The following is a 25424-nucleotide window of genomic DNA, read 5'->3' on the forward strand; positions in this document are numbered from 1 at the left end:
ACTGAATTCACAAAGAAACAGTGTTTCAGTTCATTAAAACGTTGCTCTATCTTGAATAACAAGCTTATTACATGCAATTCCTATTGGGAACCTATTGAATTCACCATGATACTGAGAATCCGTTCCTTAAGATGTTGCTATATATTGAAAAGCACACTCATACAAGCATGTACCATTGGAAACTCACTAAATCGCCTAGAAATTTTGATTTCATTCGTGAAAATTTTTCAATATCCCGAACATTCCTCTTATTACTACTGAGGCCTATTGGGAACTAACTGAATTCACCAAGTTACTGAGATTCGGCTCACCAAATTTTGATAAATCGGTAAAAGTACACATATTACAAGAGCCTGCTACTGGGATCTAACTGTATTCACAAAGAAACAGTGTTTCAGTTCGTTAAAACGATGCTCTATCTTGAATAACAAGCTTATTACATGCGAATCCTATTGGGAACCTACTGAATTCACCATGATACTTAGATTCTGTTCCTTAAAATGTTGCTATATATTGAAAAGCACACTGATACAAGCCTGTGCCATTGGGATCTCATTGAATTCGCCTAGAAATTTTGATTCCATTCGTGAAATTATTCTTATCCCCAACAGTCCACTTATTACTACTGCGCCCTTTGGTAAATAACTGAATTCACCCAGTTACTGAGATTCGGATCACCAAATTTTGATAAATCTTTAAAAGCACACAATTAGAAGAGCCTGCTACTGGGAACTAACTGAATTCACAAAAAAACAGTGTTTCATTGGGTTAAAACATCGCTGTATCTTGAATAACATGCTTATTACATGCAAATTCTATTGGGAATCTATTGAATTCACCATGATACTTAGATTCCGTTCCTAAAATGTAGTTATAAATTGAAAATCACACTCATACAAGCATGTCCCATTGGGAAATCACTGAATTCGCCTAGAAATTTTGATTTCATTCGTGAAAATATTTCTATATCCCGAACAGTCCACTTATTACTACTGAGGCCTATTGGGAACTAAGTGAATTCACCAAGTTCCTGAGATTCGGCTCACCAAATTTTGATAAATCTTTAAAAGTACACATATTACAAGAGCCTGCTACTTGGAACTAACTGAATTCAAAAAACAACAGTGTTTCAGTTCATTAAAACGTTGCTCTATCTTGAATAACAAGCTTATTACATGCGAATCCTATTGGGAACCTATTGAATTCACCATGATACTTAGATTCCGTTCATTAAAATGTTTCTGTATATTGAAAAGCACACTCATGGAAGCACGTCCCATTGGGAACTCACTGAATTCGCCTAGAAATTTTGATTCCATTCGTGTTATTTTTCTTATCCCCAACAGTCCACTTATTACTACTGCGACCTATTGGGAACTAACCAAATTCCCCAAGTTACTTAGATTCGATTCACCATATTTTGATAAATCTTTAAAAGCACACAATTACAAGCTCCTGCTACTGGGAACTAACTGAATCCACAAAGAAACAGTGTTTCAGTTCGTTAAAACGTTGCTGTATCTTGAATAACAAGCTTATTACATGCGAATCCTATTGGGAACCTACTGAATTCACCATGATACTTAGATTCCATTCCTTAAAATATTGCTCTATATTGAAAAGCACACTCATACAAGCATGTCCCATTGGGAACTCATTGAAATCGCCTAGAAATTTTGATTCCATTCGTGAAATTTTTTCTATATCCCGAAGAGTTCACTTACTACTGCGGCCTATTTGAACTAAGTGAATTCACCAAGTTCCTGAGATTCGGCTCACCAAATTTTGATAAATCTTTAAAAGCACACAATTAGAAGAGCCTGCTACTGGGAACTAACTGAATTCACATAAAAACAGTGTTTCAGTTGGTTAAAACGTCGCTGTATGTTGAATAAAATGCTTATTACATGCGAATTCTATTGGGAACCTATTGAATTCACCATGATACTTAGATTCCGTTCCTAAAATGTAGCTATAAATTGAAAATCACACTCATACAAGCATTTCCCATTGGGAACTCACTGAATTCGCCTAGAAATTTTGATTCCATTCGTGAAAATTTTTCTGTATCCCGAAAGGTCCACTTATTACTACTGAGGCCTATTGGGAACTAAGTGAATTCACCAAGTTCCTGAGATTCGGCTCACCAAATTTTGATAAAACTTTAAAAGTACACATATTACAAGAGCCTGCTACTTGGAACTAACTGAATTCACAAAGCAACAGTGTTTCAGTTCGTTAAAACTTTGCTCTATCTTGAATAACAAGCTTATTACATGCGAATCCTATTGGGAACCTACTGAATTCACCATGATACTTAGATTCCGTTCATTAAAATGTTTCTGTATATTGAAAACACACTCATGGAAGCACGTCCCATTGGGAACTCACTGAATTCGCCTAGAAATTTTGATTCCATTCGTGAAATTTTTCTTATCCCAAACAGTCCACTTATTACTACTGAGCCATATTGGGAAGAAACTGAATTCACCAACGTACTGAGATTCGGCTCACCATATTTTGATAAATCTTTAAAAGCACACAATTACAAGCTCCCGCTACTGGGAACTAACTGAATTCACAAAGAAACAGTGTTTAAGTTCGTTAAAACGTTGCTGTATCTGGAATAACAAGCTTATTACATGCGAATACTATTGGGAACCTAATGAATTCACCATGATACTTAGATTCCATTCCTAAAATATTGCTCTATATTGAAAAGCACACTCATACAAGAATGTCCCATTGGGAACTCATTGAAATCGCCTAGAAATTTTGATTCGATTCGTGAAAATTTTTCTATATCCCGAAGAGTTCACTTACTACTACTGCGGCCTATTGGGAACTAAGTGAATTCACAAAGTTCCTGAGATTCGGCTCACCAAATTTTGGTAAATCTTTAAAAGTACACATATTACAAGAGCCTGCTACTGCGAACTAACTGAATTCACAAAGAAACAGTGTTTCAGTTCCTTAAAACGTTGCTCCATCTTGAATAACAAGCTTATTACATGCGAATCCTATTGGGAACCTACTGAATTCACCATGATACTTAGATTCCATTCCTTAAAATATTGCTCTATATTGAAAAGCACACTGATGCAAGCGTGACCCATTGGGATCTCATTGAAATCGCCTAGAAATTTTGATTCCATTCGTGAAAATTTTTCTATATCCCGAAGAGTCCACTTATTAATACTGCGGCCTATTGGGAACTAAGTGAATTCACCAAGTTCCTGAGATTTGGCTCACCAAATTTTGATAAATCTTTAAAAGCACACAATTAGAAGAGCCTGCTACTGGGAACTAACTGAATTCACATAAAAACAGTGTTTCAGTTGGTTAAAACGTCGCTGTATCTTGAATAACATGCTTATTACATGCGACTTTTATTGGGAACCTATTGAATTCACCATGATACTTAGATTCCGTTCCTAAAATGTAGCTATAAATTGAAAATCACACTCATACAAGCATTTCCCATTGGGAACTCACTGAATTCGCCTAGAAATTTTGATTCCATTCGTGAAAATTTTTCTATATCCCGAACAGTCCACTTATTACTACCTTGGCCTATTGGGAACTAACTGAATTCACGAAGTTACTGAGATTCGGCTCACCAAATTTTGATAAATCTTTAAAAGTACACATATTACAAGAGTCTGCTACTGGGAACTAACTGTATTCACACAGAAACAGTGTTTCAGTTCGTTAAAACGATGCTCTATCTTGAGTAACAAGCTTATTACATGCGAATCCTATTGGGAACCTACTGAATTCACCATGATACTTAGATAGAGTTTCTTAAAATGTTGCTATATATTGAAAAGCACACTGATACAAGCCTGACCCATTGGGATCTCATTGAATTGTCCTAGAAATTTTGATTCCATTCGTGAAATTATTCTTATCCCCAACAGTCCACTTATTACTACTACGCCCTTTGGGAAATAACTGAATTCACCAAGTTACTGGGATTCGGCTACCAAATTTTGATAAATCTTTAAAAGCACACAATTAGAAGAGCCTGCTACTGGGAACTAACTGAATTCACAAAAAACACGGTTTCTGTTGGTTAAAACGTCGCTATATCTTGAATAACATGCTTATTACATGCGAATTCTATTGGGAACCTATTGAATTCACCATGATACTTAGATTCCGTTCCTAAAATGTAGTTATAAATTGAAAATCACACTCATACAAGAATGTCCCATTGCGAACTCATTGAAATCGCCTAGAAATTTTGATTCCATTCGTGAAAATTTTTCTATATCCCGAAGAGTTCACTTACTACTACTGCGGCCTATTGGGAACTAACTGAATTAACAAAGCAACAGTGTTTCAGTTCGTTAAAACGTTGCTCTATCTTGAATAACAAGCTTATTACATGCGAATCCTATTGTGAACCTACTGAATTCACCATGATACTTAGATTCCGTTCATTAAAATGTTTCTGTATATTGAAAAGCACACTCATGGAAGCACGTCCCATTGGGAACTCACTGAATTTACTAGAAATTTTGATTCCATTCGTGAAATTTTTCTTATCCCAAACAGTCCACTTATTACTACTGAGCCATATTGGGAGATAACTGAATTCACCAAGTTACTGAGATTCGGCTCACCATATTTTGATAAATCTTTAAAAGCACGCAATTACAAGCTCCCGCTACTGGGAACTAACTGTATTCACAAAGAAACAGTGTTTCAGTTCGTTAAAACGATGCTCTATCTTGAGTAACAAGCTTATTACATGCGAATCCTATTGGGAACCTACAGAATTGACCATGATACTTAGATTCCGTTCCTTAAAATGTTGCTATATATTCAAAAGCACACTGATACAAGCCTGACCCATTGGGATCTCATTGAATTCTCCTAGAAATTTTGATTCCATTCGTGAAAATTTTTCTATATCCCGAAGAGTTCACTTACTACTACTGCGGCCTATTGGGAACTAAGTGAATTCACCAAGTTACTGGGATTCGGCTACCAAATTTTGATAAATCTTTAAAAGTACACATATTACAAGAGCCTGCTACTGCGAACTAACTGAATTCACAAAGAAACAGTGTTTCAGTTCCTTAAAACGTTGCTCCATCTTGAATAACATGCTTATTACATGCGAATTCTATTGGGAACCTATTGAATTCACCATGATACTTAGATTCCGTTCCTTAAAATGTTGCTATATATTGAAAAGCACACTGATACAAGCCTGTGCCATTGGGATCTCATTGAATTCTCCTAGAAATTTTGATTACATTCGTAAAATTATTCTTATCCCCAACAGTCCACTTATTAATACTGCGCCCTTTGGGAAATAACTGAATTCACAAAGTTACTGAGATTCGGCTCACCAAATTTTGATAAATCTTTAAAAGCACACAATTACAAGAGCCTGCTACTGGAAATTAACTGAATTCACAAAGAAACAGTGTTTCAGTTCGTAAAAACGTTGCTGTATCTTGAATAACATGCCTATTACATGCGAATCCTATTGGGAACCTATTGAATTCACCATGATACTTAGATTCCGTTCCTAAAATGTAGTTATATATTGAAAATCACACTCATACATGCATGTCCCATTGGGAACTCACTGACTTCACCTAGATATTTTGATTCCATTCGTGAAAATTTTTCAATATTCCGAACAGTCCACTTATTACTACCTTGGCCTATTGGGAACTAACTGAATTCACGAAGTTACTGAGATTCGGCTCACCAAATTTTGATAAATCTTTAAAAGTACACATATTACAAGAGTCTGCTACTGGGAACTAACTGTATTCTCAAAGAAACAGTGTTTAAGTTCGTTAAAACGTTGGTGTATCTTGAATAAAAAGCTTATTACATGCGAATCCTATTGGGAACCTACTGAATTCACCATGATACTTAGATTCCGTTCCTTAAAATATTGCTCTATATTGAAAAGCACACTCATACAAGAATGTCCCATTGGGAAATCATTGAAATCGCCTAGAAATTTATATTCCATTCGTGAAAATTTTTCTATATCGCGAAGAGTCCACTTACTACTACTGCGGCCTATTGGGAACTAAGTGAATTCACAAAGTTCCTGAGATTCGGCTCACCAAATTTTGATAAATCTTTAAAAGTACACATATTACAAGAGCCTGCTACTGCGAACTAACTGTATTCACAAAGAAACAGTGGTTAGTTCGTTAAAACGTTGCTGTATCTTGAATAAAAAGTTTACTACATGCGAATCCTATTGGGAACCTACTGAATTCACCATGATACTTAGATTCCGTTCCTTAAAATGTTGCTATATATTGAAAAGCACACTGATACAAGCCTGACCCATTGGGATCTCATTGAATTCTCCTAGAAATTTTGATTCCATTCGTGAAATTATTCTTATCCCCAACAGTCCACTTATTACTACTACGCCCTTTGGGAAATAACTGAATTCACCAAGTTACTGGGATTCGGCTACCAAATTTTGATAAATCTTTAAAAGCACACAATTGGAAGAGCCTGCTACTGGGAACTAACTGAATTCACAAAAAACAGTGTTTCAGTTCTTTAAAACGTCGCTGTATCTTGAATAACATGCTTATTACATGCGAATTCTATTGTGAACCTATTGAATTCACCATGATACTTAGATTCCGTTCTTAAAATGTAGTTATAAATTGAAAATCACACTCATACAAGAATGTCCCATTGGGAACTCATTGAAATCGCCTAGAAATTTTGATTCCATTCGTGAAAATTTTTCTATATCCCGAACAGTTCACTTACTACTACTGTGGCCTATTGGGAACTAAGTGAATTCACCAAGTTCCTGAGATTCGGCTCACCAAATTTTGATAAATCTTTAAAAGTACACATATTACAAGAGCCTGCTACGGCGAACTAACTGAATTCACAAAGAAACAGTGTTTCAGTTATTTACAACATTGCTTTATCTTGAATAAAAGGTTATTACATGCGAATCCTATTGGGAACCTATTGAATTCACCATGATACTAGAATCCGTTCCTTAAAATGTTGCTATATATTGAAAATCACACTCATAGAAGCGTGTACCATTGGGAACTCACTGACTTCACCTAGATATTTTGATTCCATTAGTGAAAATTTTTCAATATTCCGAACAGTCCACTTATTACTACCTTGGCCTATTGGGAACTAACTGAATTCACGAAGTTACTGAGATTCGGCTCACCAAATTTTGATAAATCTTTAAAAGTACACATATTACAAGAGTCTGCTACTGGGAACTAACTGTATTCACAAAGAAACAGTGTTTCAGTTCGTTAAAACGATGCTCTACCTTGAGTAACAAGCTTATTACATGCGAATCCTATTGGGAACCTACTGAATTCACCATGATACTTAGATTCCGTTCCTTAAAATGTTGGTATATATTGAAAAGCACACTGATACAAGCCTGACCCATTGGGATCTCATTGAATTCTCTTAGAAATTTTGATTCCATTCGTGAAATTATTCTTATCCCCAACAGTCCACTTATTACTACTACGCCCTTTGGGAAATAACTGAATTCACCAAGTTACAGGGATTCGGCCACCAAATTTTGATAAATCTTTAAAAGCACACAATTAGAAGAGCCTGCTACTGGGAACTAACTGAATTCACAAAAAACAGTGTTTCAGTTGGTTAAAACGTCGCTGTATCTTGAATAACATGCTTATTATATGCGAATTCTATTGAGAACCTATTGAATTCACCATGATACTTAGATTCCGTTCCTAAAATGTAGTTATAAATTGAAAATCACTCTCATACAAGAATGTCCCATTGGGAACTCATTGAAATCGCCTAGAAATTTTGATTCCATTCGTGAAAATTTTTCTATATCCCGAAGAGTTCACTTACTACTACTGCGGCCTATTGGGAACTAAGTGAATTCACCAAGTTCCTGAGATTCGGCTCACCAAATTTTGATAAACCTTTAAAAGTACACATATTACAAGAGCCTGCTACTGCGAACTAACTGAATTCACAAAGAAACAGTGTTTCAGTTATTTAAAACATTGCTCTATCTTGAATAAAATGTTATTACATGCGAATCCTATTGGGAACCTATTGAATTCACCATGATACTAGAATCCGTTCCTTAAAATGTTGCTATATATTGAAAAGAACAATTATACAAGCGTGTACCATTGGGAACTCACTGAATTCGCCTAGAAATTTTGATTCCATTAGTGAAAATTTTTCATTATTCCGAACAGTCCACTTATTACTACCTTGGCCTATTGGGAACTAACTGAATTCACGAAGTTACTGAGATTCGGCTCACCAAATTTTGATAAATCTTTAAAAGTACACATATTACAAGAGTCTGCTACTGGGAACTAACTGTATTCAAAAAGAAACAGTGTTTCAGTTCGTTAAAACGTTGCTCTATCTTGAAAAACAAGCTTATTACATGCAAATCCTATTGGGAACCTACTGAATTCACCATGATACATAGATTCCGTTCATTAATATGTTTCTGTATATTGAAAAGCACACTCATGTAAGCACGTCCCATTGGGAACATACTGAATTCGCCTAGAAATTTTGATTCCATTCGTGAAATTTTTCTTATCCCAAACAGTCCACTTATTACTACTGAGCCCTATTGGGAAGAAACTGAATTCACCAAGGTACTGAGATTCGGCTCACCATATTTTGATAAATCTTTAAAAGCACACAATAACAAGTGCCCGCTCCTGGGAACTAACTGAATTCACAAAGAAACAGTGTTTCAGTTCGTTAAAACGTTGCTGTATCTTGAATAACAAGCTTTTTACATGTGAATCCTATTGGGAACCTACTGAATTCACCATGATACTTAGATTCCATTCCTTAAAATATTGCTCTATATTGAAAAGCACACTCATACAAGCATGTCCCATTGGGAACTCATTGAAATCGCTTAGAAATTTTGATTCCATTCGTGAAAATTTTTCGATATCCCGAAGAGTTCACTTATTACTACTGTGGCCTATTGGGAACTAAGTGAATTCACCAAGTTCCTGAGATTCGGCTCACCAAATTTTGATAAATCTTTAAAAGTACACATATTACAAGAGCCTGCTACTGCGAACTAACTGAATTCACAAAGAAACAGTGTTTCAGTTATTTAAAACGTTGCTCTATCTTGAATAAAAGGTTATTACATGCGAATCCTATTGGGAACCTATTGAATTCACCATGATACTTAGAATCCGTTCCTTAAAATGTTGCTATATATTGAAAAGCACACTCATACAAGCGTGTACCATTGGGAACTCACAGAATTCGACTAGAAATTTTGATTCCATTAGTGAAAATTTTTCAATATTCCGATCAGTCCACTTATTACTACCTAGGCCTATTGGGAAGTAACTGAATTCACGAAGTTACTGGGATTCGGCTCACCATATTTTGATAACTCTTTAAAAGCACACAATTACAAGAGCCTCCTACTGGGAACTAACTGAATTCACAAAGAAACAGTGTTTCAGTTCGTTAAAACGTTGCTGTACCTTGAATAACAAGCTTATTACATGTGAATCCTATTGAGAACCTACTGAATTCACCATGATACTTCGATTCCGTTCCTTAAAATATTGCTCTATATTGAAAAGCACACTCATACAAGCATGTCCCATTGGGAACTCATTGAAATCGCCTAGATATTTTGATTCCATTCGTGAAAATTTTCCATATCCCGAAGCGTTCACTTATTACTACTGCGGCCTTTGGAAACTAAATGAATTCACCAAGTTACTGAGATTCGGCTCACCAAATTTTGATAAATCTTTAAAAGCACACAATTAGAAGAGCCTGCTACTGGAAACTAACTGAATTCACAAAGAAACAGTGTTTCAGTTCGTAAAAACGTTGCTGTATCTTGAATAACAAGCTTATTACATGCGAATCCTATTGGGAACCTACAGAATTCACCATGATATTTAGATTACGTTACGTAAAATGTTGCTATATATTGAAAAGCACACTCATACAAGCATGTCCCATTGGGAACTCACTGAATTCGTCTAGAAATTTTGATTCCATTCGTGAAAATTTTTCTATATCCCGAAGAGTTCACTTATTACTACTGCGGCCTATTGGGAACTAAGTGAATACACCAAGTTCCTGAGATTCGGCTCACCAAATATTGATAAATCTTTAAAAGTACACATATTACAAGAGCCTGCTACTGGGAACTAACTGAATTCACAAAGAAACAGTGTTTCAGTTCGTAAAAACGTTGCTCTATCTTGAATAACAAGCTTATTACATGGGAATCCTATTGGGAACCTATTGAATTCACCATGATACTTAGAATCCGTTGCTTAAAATATTGCTATATATTGAAAAGCACACTCATACAAGCATGTACAATTGGGAACTCACTGAATTCGCCTAGAAATTTTGATTCCATTCGTGAAAATTTTTCAATATCCCGAACAGTCCACTTATTACTACAGAGGCCTATAGGGAACTAACTGAATTCACCAAGTTACTGAGATTCCGCTCACGAAATTTTGATAAATCTTTAAAAGTACACATATTACAAGAGCCTGCTACTCGGAACTAACTGAATTCACAAAGAAACAGTGTTTCAGTTCGTTAAAACCTTGCTCTATCTTGAATAACAAGCTTATTACATGGGAATCCTATTGGGAACCTACTGAATTCACCATGATACTTAGATTCCGTTCCTTAAAATGTTGCTATATATTGAAAGCACACTGATACTAGCATGTCCCATTGGGATCTCATTGAATTCGCCTAGAAATTTTGATTCCATTCGTGAAATTTTTCTTATCCCCAACAGTCCACTTATTACTACTGCGGCCTTTGGGAACTAACTGAATTCACCAAGTTACTGATATTCGGCTCACCAAATTTTGATAAATCTTTAAAAGCACACAATTAGAAGAGCCTGCTACTGGGAACTAACTGAATTCACAAAGAAACAGTGTTTTAGTTCGTTAAAACGTTGCTCTACCTTGAATATCAAGCTTATTACTTGCGAATCCTATTGGAAACCTACTGAATTCACGATGATACTTAGATTACGGTCTGTAATCTGTTGCTATATATTGAAAAGCACACTCATACAAGCATGTCCCATTTGAAACTGACTGAATTCGCCTGGAAATCGGATTCCATTGCTGAAAATTTTTCTATATCCCGAACAGTCCACTTATTACTTCTGCGGCCTATTGGGAACTAACCGAATTCACCAATTTACTGAGATTCGCCTCAACAAATTTTGATAAATCTTTAAAAGTACACATATTACAAGAGCCTGCTACTGGGACCTACCTGAATTCACAAGGAAACAGTGTTTCAGTTCGTTAAAACGTTGCTCTATCTTGAATAACAAGCTTATTACATGTGAATCCTATTGGGAACCTACTGAATTCCCCATGATAGTTAGATTCCGTTCCTTAAATATTGCTGTGTATTGAAAATCACACTCATGCAAGCATGTCCCATTGGGAACACATTGAATTCGCCTAGAAATTTTGATTCCATTCCTAAAAATTTTTCTATATCCCGAAGACTCCGCTTATAACTACTGCGGCCTATAGTGAACTAACTTTATTCACCAAGTTACTGAGATTCGGCTTAGGATATTTTGATAACTCTTTCAAAGTACACATATTACAAGAGCCTGCTACTGGGAACTAACTGAATTCGCAAAGAAACAGTGTTTCAGTTCGTTAAAACTTTGCTTTATCTTGAATGACAAGCCTATACATGCAAATCCTACTGGGAACCTACTGAATTCACAATGTTACTTACATTCCGTTCCTTAAAATGTTGCTATATATTGAAAATCACACTCATACAAGCCTGTCCCATTGGGAACTCACTGAATTCGCCTAGAAATTTTGATTCCATTCGTGAAAATTTTTCTATATCCCGAAGAGTCCACTTATTACTGCTGCGGCCTATTGGGAACTAACCGACTTCACTACCTTACTGAGATTCTGCTCACCATATTTTGATAAATTTTTAAAAACACACAATTACAAGAGCCTGCTACTGGGAACTAACTGAATTAACAAAGAAACAGTGTTTCAGTTCGTTAAAACGTTGCTCTATCTTGAATAAAATGTTATTACATGCGATTCCTATTGGGAACCTATTGAATTCACCATGATACTAGAATCCGCTCCTTAAAATGTTGCTATATTTTGAAAATCACACTCATACAAGCGTGTACCATTGGGAACAGACTGAATTCGCCTAGAAATTTTGATTCCATTAGTGAAAATTTTTCAATATTCCGAACAGTCCACTTATTACTACCTTGGCCTATTGGGAACTAACTGAATTCACGAAGTTACTGAGATTCGGCTCACCAAATTTTGATAAATCTTTAAAAGTACACATATTACAAGTGTCTGCTACTGGGAACTAACTGTATTCACAAAGAAACAGTGTTTCAGTTCGTTAAAACGATGCTCTATCTTGAGTAACAAGCTTATTACATGCGAATCCTATTGGGAACCTACTGAATTGACCATGATACTTAGATTCCGTTCCTTAAAATGTTGCTATATATTGAAAAGCACACTGATACAAGCCTGACCCATTGGGATCTCATTGAATTCTCCTAGAAATTTTGATTCCATTCGTGAAATCATTCTTATCCCCAACAGTCCACTTATTACTACTTCGCCCTTTGGGAAATAACTGAATTCACCAAGTTACTGGGATTCGGCTCACCAAATTTTGATAAATCTTTAAAAGCACACAATTAGAAGAGCGTGCTACTGGGAACTAACTGAATTCACAAAAAAACAGTGTTTCAGTTGGTTAAAACGTCGCTGTATCTTGAATAACATGCTTATTACATGCGAATTCTATTGGGAACCTATTGAATTCACCATGATACTTAGATTCCGTTCCTAAAATGTAGTTATAAATTGAAAATCACACTCATACAAGCATGTCCCATTGTGAACTCACTGAATTCGCCTAGAAATTTTGATTCCATTCGTGAAAATATTTCTATATCCCGAAGAGTCCACTTATTACTACTGAGGCCTATTGGGAACTAAGTGAATTCACCAAGTTCCTGAGATTCGGCTCACCAAATTTTGATAAATCTTTAAAAGTACACATATTACAAGAGCCTGCTACTGGGAACTAACTGAATTCACAAAGCAACAGTGTTTCAGTTCGTTAAAACGTTGCTCTATCTTGAATAACAAGCTTATTACATGCGAATTCTATTGGGAACCTACTGAATTGACCATGATACTTAGATTCCGTTCCTTAAATTGTTGCTCTATATTGAAAAGCACACTGATACAAGCCTGACCCATTGGGATCTGATTGAATTCTCCTAGAAATTTTGATTCCATTCGTGAAATTATTCTTATCCCAAACAGTCCACTTATTAATACTGCGCCCTTTGGGAAATAACTGAATTCACCAAGTTACTGGGATTCGGCTCACCAAATTTTGATAAATCTTTAACAGCACACAATTATAAGAGCCTGCTACTGGAAACTAACTGAATTCACAAAGAAACAGTGTTTCAGTTCGTAAAAACGTTGCTGTATCTTGAATAACATGCTTATTACATGTGAATCCTATTGGGAACCTATTGAATTCACCATGATACTTAGATTCCGTTCCTAAAATGTAGTTATATATTGAAAATCACACTCATACAAGCATGTCCCATTTGGAACTCACTGACTTCGCCTAGAAATTTTGATTCCATTCGTGAAAATTTTTCTATATCCCAAACAGTCCACTTATTACTACTGAGGCCTATTGGGAACTAAGTGAATTCACAAAGTTCCTGAGATTCGGCTCACCAAATTTTGATAAATCTTTAAAAGTACACATATTACAAGAGCCTGCTACTTGGAACTAACTGAATTCACAAAGACACAGTGTTTCAGTTCGTTAAAACGTTGCTCTATCTTGAATAACAAGCTTATTACATGTGAATCCTATTGGGAACCTACTGAATTCACCATGATACTTAAGATTCCGTACCTAGAAATGTTTCTGTATATTGAAAAGCACGCTCATGGAAGCACGTCCCATTGGGAACTCACTGAATTCGCCAGAAATTTGGATTTATTCTTGAAATTTTTCTTATCCCCAACAGAACACTTATTACTACTGCGACCTATTGGGACCTAACAGAATTCCCCAAGTTACTGAGATTCGGCTCACCATATTTTGATAACTCTTTAAAAGCACACAATTACAAGAGCCTGCTACTTGGAACTAACTGAATTCACAAAGACACAGTGTTTCAGTTCGTTAAAACTTTGCTGTACCTTGAATAACAAGCTTATTACATGCGAATCCTATTGGGAACCTACTGAAATCACCATGATACTTCGATTCCGTTCCTTAAAATATTGCTCTATATTGAAAAGCACACTCATACAAGCATGTCCCATTGGGAACTCAATGAAATCGCCTAGATATTTTGATTCCATTCGTGAAAATTTTCCATATCCCGAAGTGTTCACTTATTACTACTGCGGCCTATTGGGAACTAAGTGAATTCACCAAGTTCCTGAGATTCGGCTCACCAAATTTTGTTAAATCTTTAAAAGTACACATATTACAAGAGCCTGCTACTGGGAACTAACTGAATTCACAAAGAAACAGTGTTTCAGTTCGTTAAAACTGTGCTCTATCTTGAATAACAAGCTTATTACATGCGAATCCTATTGGGAACCTACTGAATTCACCATGATATTTAGATTCCGTTGCATAAAATGTTGCTATATATTGAAAAGCACACTCATAAAAGCATGTCCCATTGGGAACTCACTGAATTCGCCTAGAAATTTTGATTCCATTCGTGAAAAAATTTCTATATCCCGAACAGTCCACTATTACTACTGCGGCCTTTGGAAACTAAATGAATTCACCAAGTTACTGAGATTCGGCTCACCAAATTGAGATAAATCTTTAAAAGCACACAATTAGAAGAGCCTGCTACTGGAAACTAACTGAATTCACAAAGAAACAGTGTTTCAGTTCGTAAAAACGTTGCTGTATCTTGAATAACAAGCTTATTACATGCGAATCCTATTGGGAACCTACAGAATTCACCATGATATTTAGATTCCGTTACGTAAAATGTTGCTATATATTGAAAAGCACACTCATACAAGCATGTCCCATTGGGAACTCACTGAATTCGTCTAGAAATTTTGATTCCATTCGTGAAAATTTTTCTATATCCCGAAGAGTTCACTTATTACTGCTGCGGCCTGTTGGGAACTAACCGACTTCACCACCTTACTGAGATTCTGCTCACCAAATTTTGATAAATTTTTAAAAGCACACAATTACAAGAGCCTGCTACTGGGAACTAACTGAATTAACAAAGAAACAGTGTTTCAGTTCGTTAAAACGTTGCTCTATCTTGAATAACAAGCTTATTACATGCGAATCCTATTGGGAACCTACTGAATTGACAATGATACTTAGATTCCGTTCCTTAAAATGTTGCTATATTTTGAAAAGCACACTCATACAAGCATGTCCCATTGGGACCTCCCTGAATTCGCCTAAAAATTTTTATTCCATTCCTGAAAATTTTTCTATATCCCGAAGAGTTCACTTACTACTACTGCGGCCTATTGGGAACTAAGTGAATTCACCAATTTCCTGAGATTCGGCTCACTAAATTTTGATAAATCTTTAAAAGTACACAGATTACAAGAGCCTGCTACTGCGAACTAACTGAATTCACAAAGAAACAGTGTTTCAGTTATTTAAAACGTTGCTCTATCTTGAATAAAAGGTTATTACATGCGAATCCTATTGGGAACCTATTGAATTCACCATGATACTAGAATCCGCTCCTTAAAATGTTGCTATATTTTGAAAATCACACTCATACAAGCGTGTACCATTGGGAACTCACTGAATTCGCCTAGAAATTTTGATTCCATTAGTGAAAATTTTTCAATATTCCGAACAGTCCACTTATTACTACCTTGGCCTATTGGGAACTAACTGAATTCACGAAGTTACTGAGATTCGGCTCACCAAATTTTGATAAATCTTTAAAAGTACACATATTACAAGAGTCTGCTACTGGGAACTAACTGTATTCACAAAGAAAAAGTGTTTCAGTTCGTTAAAACGTTGCTCTATCTTGAAGAACAAGCTTATTACAAGCGAATCCTATTGGGAACCTACTGAATTCACCATGATACTTAGATTCCGTTCCTTAAAATGTTGTTATATATAGAAAAGCACACTGATACTAGCCTGACCCATTGGGATCTCATTGAATTCTCGTAGAAATTTTGATTCCATTCGTGAAATTATTCTTATCCCCAACAGTCCACTTATTACTACTTCGCCCTTTGGGAAATAACTGAATTCACCAAGTTACTGGGATTCGGCTCACCAAATTTTGATAAATCTTTAAAAGCACACAATTACAAGAGCCTGCTACTGGGAACTAACTGAATTCACAAAAAAACAGTGTTTCAGTTGGTTAAAACGTCGCTGTATCTTGAATAACATGCTTATTACATGCGAATTCTATTGGGAACCTATTGAATTCACCATGATACTTAGATTCCGTTCCTAAAATGTAGTTATAAATTGAAAATCACACTCATACAAGCATGTCCCATTGGGAACTCACTGAATTCGCCTAGAAATTTTGATTCCATTCGTGAAAATTTTTCTTATCCCAAACAGTCCACTTATTACTACTGAGCCCTATTGGGAAAAACTGAATTCACCAAGGTACTGAGATTCGGCTCACCATATTTTGATAAATCTTTAAAAGCACACAATTACAAGCTCCCGCTACTGGGAACTAACTGAATTCACAAAGAAAAAGTGTTTCAGTTCATTAAAACGTTGCTGTATCTTGAATAACAAGCTTATTACATGCGAATCCTATTGGGAACCTACTGAATTCACCATGATACTTAGATTCAATTCCTTAAAATATTGCTCTATATTGAAAAGCACACTCATACAAGCATGTCCCATTGGGAACTCATTGAAATCGCCTAGAAATTTTGATTCCATTCGTGAAAATTTTTCGATATCCCGAAGATTTCACTTATTACTACTGTGGCCTATTGGGAACTAAGTGAATTCACCAAGTTCCTGAGATTCGGCTCACCAAATTTTGATAAATCTCTAAAAGTACACATATTACAAGAGCCTGCTACTGCGAACTAACTGAATTCACAAAGAAACAGTGTTTCAGTTATTTAAAACTTTGCTCTATCTTGAATAAAAGGTTATTACATGCGAATCCTATTGGGAACCTATTGAATTCACCATGATACTTAGAATCCGTTCCTTAAAATGTTGCTATATATTGAAAATCACACTCATACAAGCGTGTACCATTGGGAACTCACTGAATTTGCCTAGAAATTTTGATTCCATTAGTGAAAATTTTTCAATATTCCGAACAGTCCACTTATTACTACCTAGGCCTATTGGGAACTAACTGAATTCACGAAGTTACTGAGATTCGGCTCACCAAATTTTGATAAATCTTTAAAAGTACACATATTACAAGAGTCTGCTACTGGGAACTAACTGTATTCACAAAGAAACAGTGTTTCAGTTCGTTAAAACGATGCTCTATCTTGAGTAACAAGCTTATTACATGCGAATCCTATTGGGAACCTACTGAATTGACCATGATACTTAGATTCCGTTCCTTAAATTGTTGCTCTATATTGAAAAGCACACTGATACAAGCCTGACCCATTGGGATCTCATTGAATTCTCCTAGAAATTTTGATTCCATTCGTGAAATTATTCTTATCCCCAACAGTCCACTTATTAATACTGCGCCCTTTGGGAAATAACTGAATTCACCAAGTTACTGAGATTCGGCTCACCAAATTTTGATAAATCTTTAAAAGCACACAATTACAAGAGCCTGCTACTGGAAACTAACTGAATTCACAAAGAAACAGTGTTTCAGTTCGTAAAAACGTTGCTGTATCTTGAATAACATGCTTATTACATGTGAATCCTATTGGGAACCTATTGAATTCACCATGATACTTAGATTCCGTTCCTAAAATGTAGTTATATATTGAAAATCACACTCATACAAGCATGTCCCATTTGGAACTCACTGACTTCGCCTAGAAATTTTGATTCCATTCGTGAAAATTTTTCTTATCCCAAACAGTCCACTTATTACTACTGAGGCCTATTGGGAACTAAGTGAATTCACAAATTTCCTGAGATTCGGCTCACCAAATTTTGATAAATCTTTAAAAGTACACATATTACAAGAGCCTGCTACTTGGAACTAACTGAATTCACAAAGACACAGTGTTTCAGTTCGTTAAAACGTTGCTCTATCTTGAATAACAAGCTTATTACATGCGAATCCTATTGGGAACCTACTGAATTCACCATGATACTTAGATTCCGTACCTAGAAATGTTTCTGTATATTGAAAAGCACACTCATAGAAGCACGTCCCATTGGGAACTCACTGAATTCGCCAGAAATTTTGATTTCATTCTTGAAATTTTTCTTATCCACAACAGAACACTTATTACTACTGCGACCTACTGGGACCTACAGAATTCCCCATGTTACTGAGATTCGGCTCACCATATTTTGATAACTCTTTAAAAGCACACAATTGCAAGAGCCTGCTACTGGGAACTAACTGAATTCACAAAGAAACAGTGTTTCAGTTCGTTAAAACTTTGCTGTACCTTGAATAACAAGCTTATTACATGCGAATCCTATTGGGAACCTACTGAATTCACCATGATACTTCGATTCCGTTCCTTAAAATATTGCTCTATATTGAAAAGTACACTCATACAAGCATGTCCCATTGGGAACTCAATGAAATCGCCTAGATATTTTGATTCCATTCGTGAAAATTTTCCAAATCCCGAAGTGTTCACTTATTACTACTGCGGCCTATTGGGAACTAAGTGAATTCACCAAGTTCCTGAGATTCGGCTCACCAAATTTTGTGAAATCTTTAGAAGTACACATATTACAAGAGCCTGCTACTGGGAACTAACTGAATTCACAAAGAAACAGTGTTTCAGTTCGTTAAAACTTTGCTCTATCTTGAATAACAAGCTAATTACATGCGAATCCTATTGGGAACCTACTTAATTCACCATGATATTTAGATTCCGTTCCATAAAATGTTGCTATATATTGAAAAGCACACTCATAAAAGCATGTCCCATTGGGAACTCACTGAATTCGCCTAGAAATTTTGATTCCATTCGTGAAAAAATTTCAATATCCCGAACAGTCCACTATTACTACTGCGGCCTTTGGAAACTAAATGAATTCACCAAGTTACTGAGATTCGGCTCACCAAATTTTGATAAATCTTTAAAAGCACACAATTAGAAGAGCCTGCTACTGGAAACTAACTGAATTCACAAAGAAACAGTGTTTCAGTTCGTAAAAACGTTGCTGTATCTTGAATAACAAGCTTATTACATGCGAATCCTATTGGGAACCTACAGAATTCACCATGATATTTAGATTCCGTTACGTAAAATGTTGCTATATATTGAAAAGCACACTCATACAAGCATGTCCCATTTGAAACTGACTGAATTCGCCTGGAAATTGGATTCCATTCCTGAAAATTTTTCTATATCCCGAACAGTCCACTTATTACTTCTGCGGCCTATTGGGAACTAACCGAATTCACCAATTTACTGAGATTCGCCTCAACAAATTTTGATAAATCTTTAAAAGTACACATATTACAAGAGCCTGCTACTGGGACCTAACTGAATTCACAAGGAAACAGTGTTTCAGTTCGTTAAAACGTTGCTCTATCTTGAATAACAAGCTTATTACATGTGAATCCTATTGGGAACCTACTGAATTCCCCATGATAGTTAGATTCCGTCCTTAAATGTTGCTGTGTATTGAAAATCACACTCATGCAAGCATGTCCCATTGGGAACTCATTGAATTCGCCTAGAAATTTTGATTCCATTCCTAAAAATTTTTCTATATCCCGAAGACTCCGCTTATAACTACTGCGGCCTATACTGAACTAACTTAATTCACCAAGTTACTGAGATTCGGCTCAGGATATTTTGATAAATCTTTCAAAGTACACATATTACAAGAGCCTGCTACTGGGAACTAACTGAATTCACAAAGAAACAGTGTTTCAGTTCGTTAAAACTTTGCTTTATCTTGAATGACAAGCCTATACTTGCAAATCCTACTGGGAACCTACTGAATTCACAATGTTACTTACATTCCGTTCCTTAAAATGTTGCTATATATTGAAAAGCACACTCATACAAGCCTGTCCCATTGGGAACTCACTGAATTCGCCTAGAAATTTTGATTCCATTCGTGAAAATTTTTCTATATCCCGAACAGTCCACTTATTACTGCTGCGGCCTATTGGGAACTAACCGACTTCACCACCTTACTGAGATTCTGCTCACCAAATTTTGATAAATTTTTAAAAGCACACAATTACAAGAGCCTGCTACTGGGAACTAACTGAATTAACAAAGAAACAGTGTTTCAGTTCGTTAAAACGTTGCTCTATCTTGAATAACAAGCTTATTACATGCGAATCCTATTGGGAACCTACTGAATTGACAATGATACTTAGATTCCGTTCCTTAAAATGTTGCTATATTTTGAAAAGCACACTCATACAAGCATGTCCCATTGGGACCTCCCTGAATTCGCCTAAAAATTTTTATTCCATTCCTGAAAATTTTTCTATATCCCGAAGAGTTCACTTACTACTACTGCGGCCTATTGGGAACTAAGTGAATTCACCAATTTCCTGAGATTCGGCTCACTAAATTTTGATAAATCTTTAAAAGTACACATATTACAAGAGCCTGCTACTGCGAACTAACTGAATTCACAAAGAAACAGTGTTTCAGTTATTTAAAACGTTGCACTATCTTGAATAAAAGGTTATTACATGCGAATCCTATTGGGAACCTATTGAATTCACCATGATACTAGAATCCGCTCCTTAAAATGTTGCTATATTTTGAAAATCACACTCATACAAGCGTGTACCATTGGGAACTCACTGAATTCGCCTAGAAATTTTGATTCCATTAGTGAAAATTTTTCAATATTCCGAACAGTCCACTTATTACTACCTAGGCCTATTGGGAACTAACTGAATTCACGAAATTACTGAGATTCGGCTCACCAAATTTTGATAAATCTTTAAAAGTACACATATTACAAAAGTCTGCTACTGGGAACTAACTGTATTCACAAAGAAAAAGTGTTTCAGTTCGTTAAAACGTTGCTCTATCTTGAATAACAAGCTTATTACATGCGAATCCTATTGGGAACCTACTGAATTCACCATGATACTTAGATTCCGTTCCTTAAAATGTTGCTATATATTGAAAAGCACACTGATACTAGCCTGACCCATTGGGATCTCATTGAATTCTCCTAGAAATTTTGATTCCATTCGTGAAATTATTCTTATCCCCAACAGTCCACTTATTACTACTTCGCCCTTTGGGAAATAACTGAATTCACCAAGTTACTGGGATTCGGCTCACCAAATTTTGATAAATCTTTAAAAGCACACAATTAGAAGAGCCTGCTACTGGGAACAAACTGAATTCACAAAAAAACAGTGTTTCAGTTGGTTAAAACTTCGCTGTATCTTGAATAACATGCTTATTACATGCGAATTCTATTGGGAACCTATTGAATTCACCATGATACTTAGATTCCGTTCCTAAAATGTAGTTATAAATTGAAAATCACACTCATACAAGCATGTCCCATTGGGAACTCACTGAATTCGCCTAGAAATTTTGATTCCATTCGTGAAAATTTTTCTATATCTGAACAGTCCTCTTATTACTACTGAGGCCTATTGGGAACTAAGTGAATTCACCATGTTCCTGAGATTCGGCTCACCAAATTTTGATAAATCCTTAAAACTGCACATATTACAAGAGCCTGCTACTGGGAACTAACTGAATTCACAAAGCAACAGTGTTTCAGTTCGTTAAAACGTTGCTCTATCTTGAATAACAAGCTTATTACATGCGAATCCTATTGGGAACCTACTGAATTCACCATGATACTTAGATTCCGTTCATTAATATGTTTCTGTATATTGAAAAGCACACTCATGGAAGCACGTCCCATTGGGAACACACTGAATTCACCTAGAAATTTTGATTCCATTCGTGAAATTTTTCTTATCCCAAACTGTCAACTTATTACTACTGAGCCCTATTGGGGAGAAACTGAATTCACCAAGGTACTGAGATTCGGCTCACCATATTTTGATAAATCTTTAAAAGCACACAATTACAAGCTCCCGCTACTGGGAACTAACTGAATTCACAAAGAAACAGTGTTTCAGTTCATTAAAACGTTGCTGTATCTTGAATAACAAGCTTATTACATGCGAATCCTATTGGGAACCTACTGAATTCACCATGATACTTAGATTCCATTCCTTAAAATATTGCTCTATATTGAAAAGCACACTCATACAAGCATGTCCCATTGGGAACTCATTGAAATCGCCTAGAAATTTTGATTCCATTCGTGAAAATTTTTCGATATCCCGAAGATTTCACTTATTACTACTGTGGCCTATTGGGAACTAAGTGAATTCACCAAGTTCCTGAGATTCGGCTCACCAAATTTTGATAAATCTTTAAAAGTACACATATTACAAGAGCCTGCTACTGCGAACTAACTGAATTCACAAAGAAACAGTGTTTCAGTTATTTAAAACGTTGCTCTATCTTGAATAAAATGTTATTACATGCGAATCCTATTGGGAACCTATTGAATTCACCATGATACTTAGAATCCGTTCCTTAAAATGTTGCTATATATTGAAAATCACACTCATACAAGCGTGTACCATTGGGAACTCACTGAATTCGCCTAGAAATTTTGATTCCATTAGTGAAAATTTTTCAATATTCCGAACAGTCCACTTATTACTACCTAGGCCTATTGGGAACTAACTGAATTCACGAAGTTACTGAGATTCGGCTCACCAAATTTTGATAAATCTTTAAAAGTACACATATTACAAGAGTCTGCTACTGGGAACTAACTGTATTCACAAAGAAACAGTGTTTCAGTTCGTTAAAACGATGCTCTATCTTGAGTAACAAGCTTATTACATGCGAATCCTTTTGGGAACCTACTGATTTGACCATGATACTTAGATTCCGTTCCTTAAATTGTTGCTATATATTGAAAAGCACACTGATACAAGCATGACCCATTGGGATCTCATTGAATTCTCCTAGAAATTTTGATTCCATTCGTGAAATTATTCTTATCCCCAACAGTCCACTTATTAATACTGCGCCCTTTGGGAAATAACTGAGTTCACCAATTTACTGAGATTCGGCTCACCAAATTTTGATAAATCTTTAAAAGCACACAATTACAAGAGCCTGCTACTGGAAACTAACTGAATTCACAAAGAAACAGTGTTTCAGTTCGTAAATACGTTGCTGTATCTTGAATAACATGCTTATTACATGTGAATCCTATTGGGAACCTATTGAATTCACCATGATACGTAGATTCCGTTCCTAAAATGTAGTTATATTTTGAAAATCACACTCATACAAGCATGTCACATTTGGAACTCACTGACTTCGCCTAGAAATTTTGATTCCATTCGTGAAAATTTTTCTATATCCCAAACAGTCCACTTATTACTACTGAGGCCTATTGGGAACTAAGTGAATTCACAAAGTTCCTGAGATTCGGCTCACCAAATTTTGATAAATCTTTAAAAGTACACATATTACAAGAGCCTGCTACTTGGAACTAACTGAATTCACAAAGAAACAGTGTTTCAGTTCTTTAAAACGTTGCTCTATCTTCATAACAAGCTTATTACATGCGAATCCTATTGGGAACCTACTGAATTCACCATGATACTTAGATTCCGTACCTTGAAATGTTTCTGTATATTGAAAAGCACACTCATGGAAGCACGTCCCATTGGGAACTCACTGAATTCGCCAGAAATTTTGATTTCATTCCTGTAATTTTTCTTATCCCCAACAGAACACTTATTACTACTGCGACCTATTGGGACCTAACAGAATTCCCCAAGTTACTGAGATTCGGCTCACCATATTTTGATAACTCTTTAAAAGCACACAATTACAAGAGCCTGCTACTGGGAACTAACTGAATTCACAAAGAAACAGTGTTTCAGTTCGTAAAAACTTTGCTGTACCTTGAATAAAAAGCTTATTACATGCGAATCCTATTGGGAACCTACTGAATTCACCATGATACTTCGATTCCGTTCCTTAAAATATTGCTCTATATTGAAAAGCACACTCATACAAGCATGTCCCATTGGGAACTCATTGAAATCGCCTAGATATTTTGATTCCATTCGTGAAAATTTTCCATATCCCGAAGTGTTCACTTATTACTACTGCGGCCTATTGGGAACTAAGTGAATTCACCAAGTTCCTGAGATTCGGCTCACCAAATTTTGTTAAATCTTTAAAAGTACACATATTACAAGAGCCTGCTACTGGGAACTAACTGAATTCACAAAGAAACAGTGTTTCAGTTCGTTAAAACGTTGCTCTATCTTGAATAACAAGCTTATTACATGTGAATCCTATTGGGAACCTACTGAATTCACCATGATACTTAGAATCCGTTCCTTAAAATATTGCTCTATATTGAAAAGCACACTAATACAAGCATGTCCCATTGGGAACTCATTGAAATCGCCTAGAAATTTTGATTCCATTCGTGAAAATTTTTCGATATCCCGAAGAGTTCACTTATTACTACTGTGGCCTATTGGGAACTAAGTGAATTCACCAAGTACCTGAGTTTCGGCTCACCAAATTTTGATAAATCTTTAAAAGTACACATATATCAAGAGTCTGCTACTGGGAACTAACTGTATTCACAAAGAGACAGTGTTTCAGTTCGTTAAAACGATGCTCTATCTTGAATAACAAGCTTGTTACATGCGAATCCTATTGGGAACCTACTGAATTGACCATGATACTTAGATTCCGTTCCTTAAATTGTTGCTATATATTGAAAAGCACACTGATACAAGCATGACCCATTGGGATCTCATTGAATTCTCCTAGAAATTTTGATTCCATTCGTGAAATTATTCTTATCCCCAACAGTCCACTTATTAATACTGCGCCCTTTGGGAAATAACTGAATTCACCAAGTTACTGAGATTCGGCTCACCAAATTTTGATAAATCTTTAAAAGCACACAATTACAAGAGCCTGCTACTGGAAACTAACTGAATTCACAAAGAAACAGTGTTTCAATTCGTAAAAACGTTGCTGTATCTTGAATAACATGCTTATTACATGTGAATCCTATTGGGAACCTATTGAATTCATCATGATACTTAGATTCCGTTCCTAAAATGTAGTTAT

This window comes from Rattus norvegicus, chromosome 6 (assembly GCF_036323735.1).
Source record: "Rattus norvegicus strain BN/NHsdMcwi chromosome 6, GRCr8, whole genome shotgun sequence".
NCBI classification, from domain to species: Eukaryota; Metazoa; Chordata; class Mammalia; order Rodentia; family Muridae; genus Rattus; species Rattus norvegicus.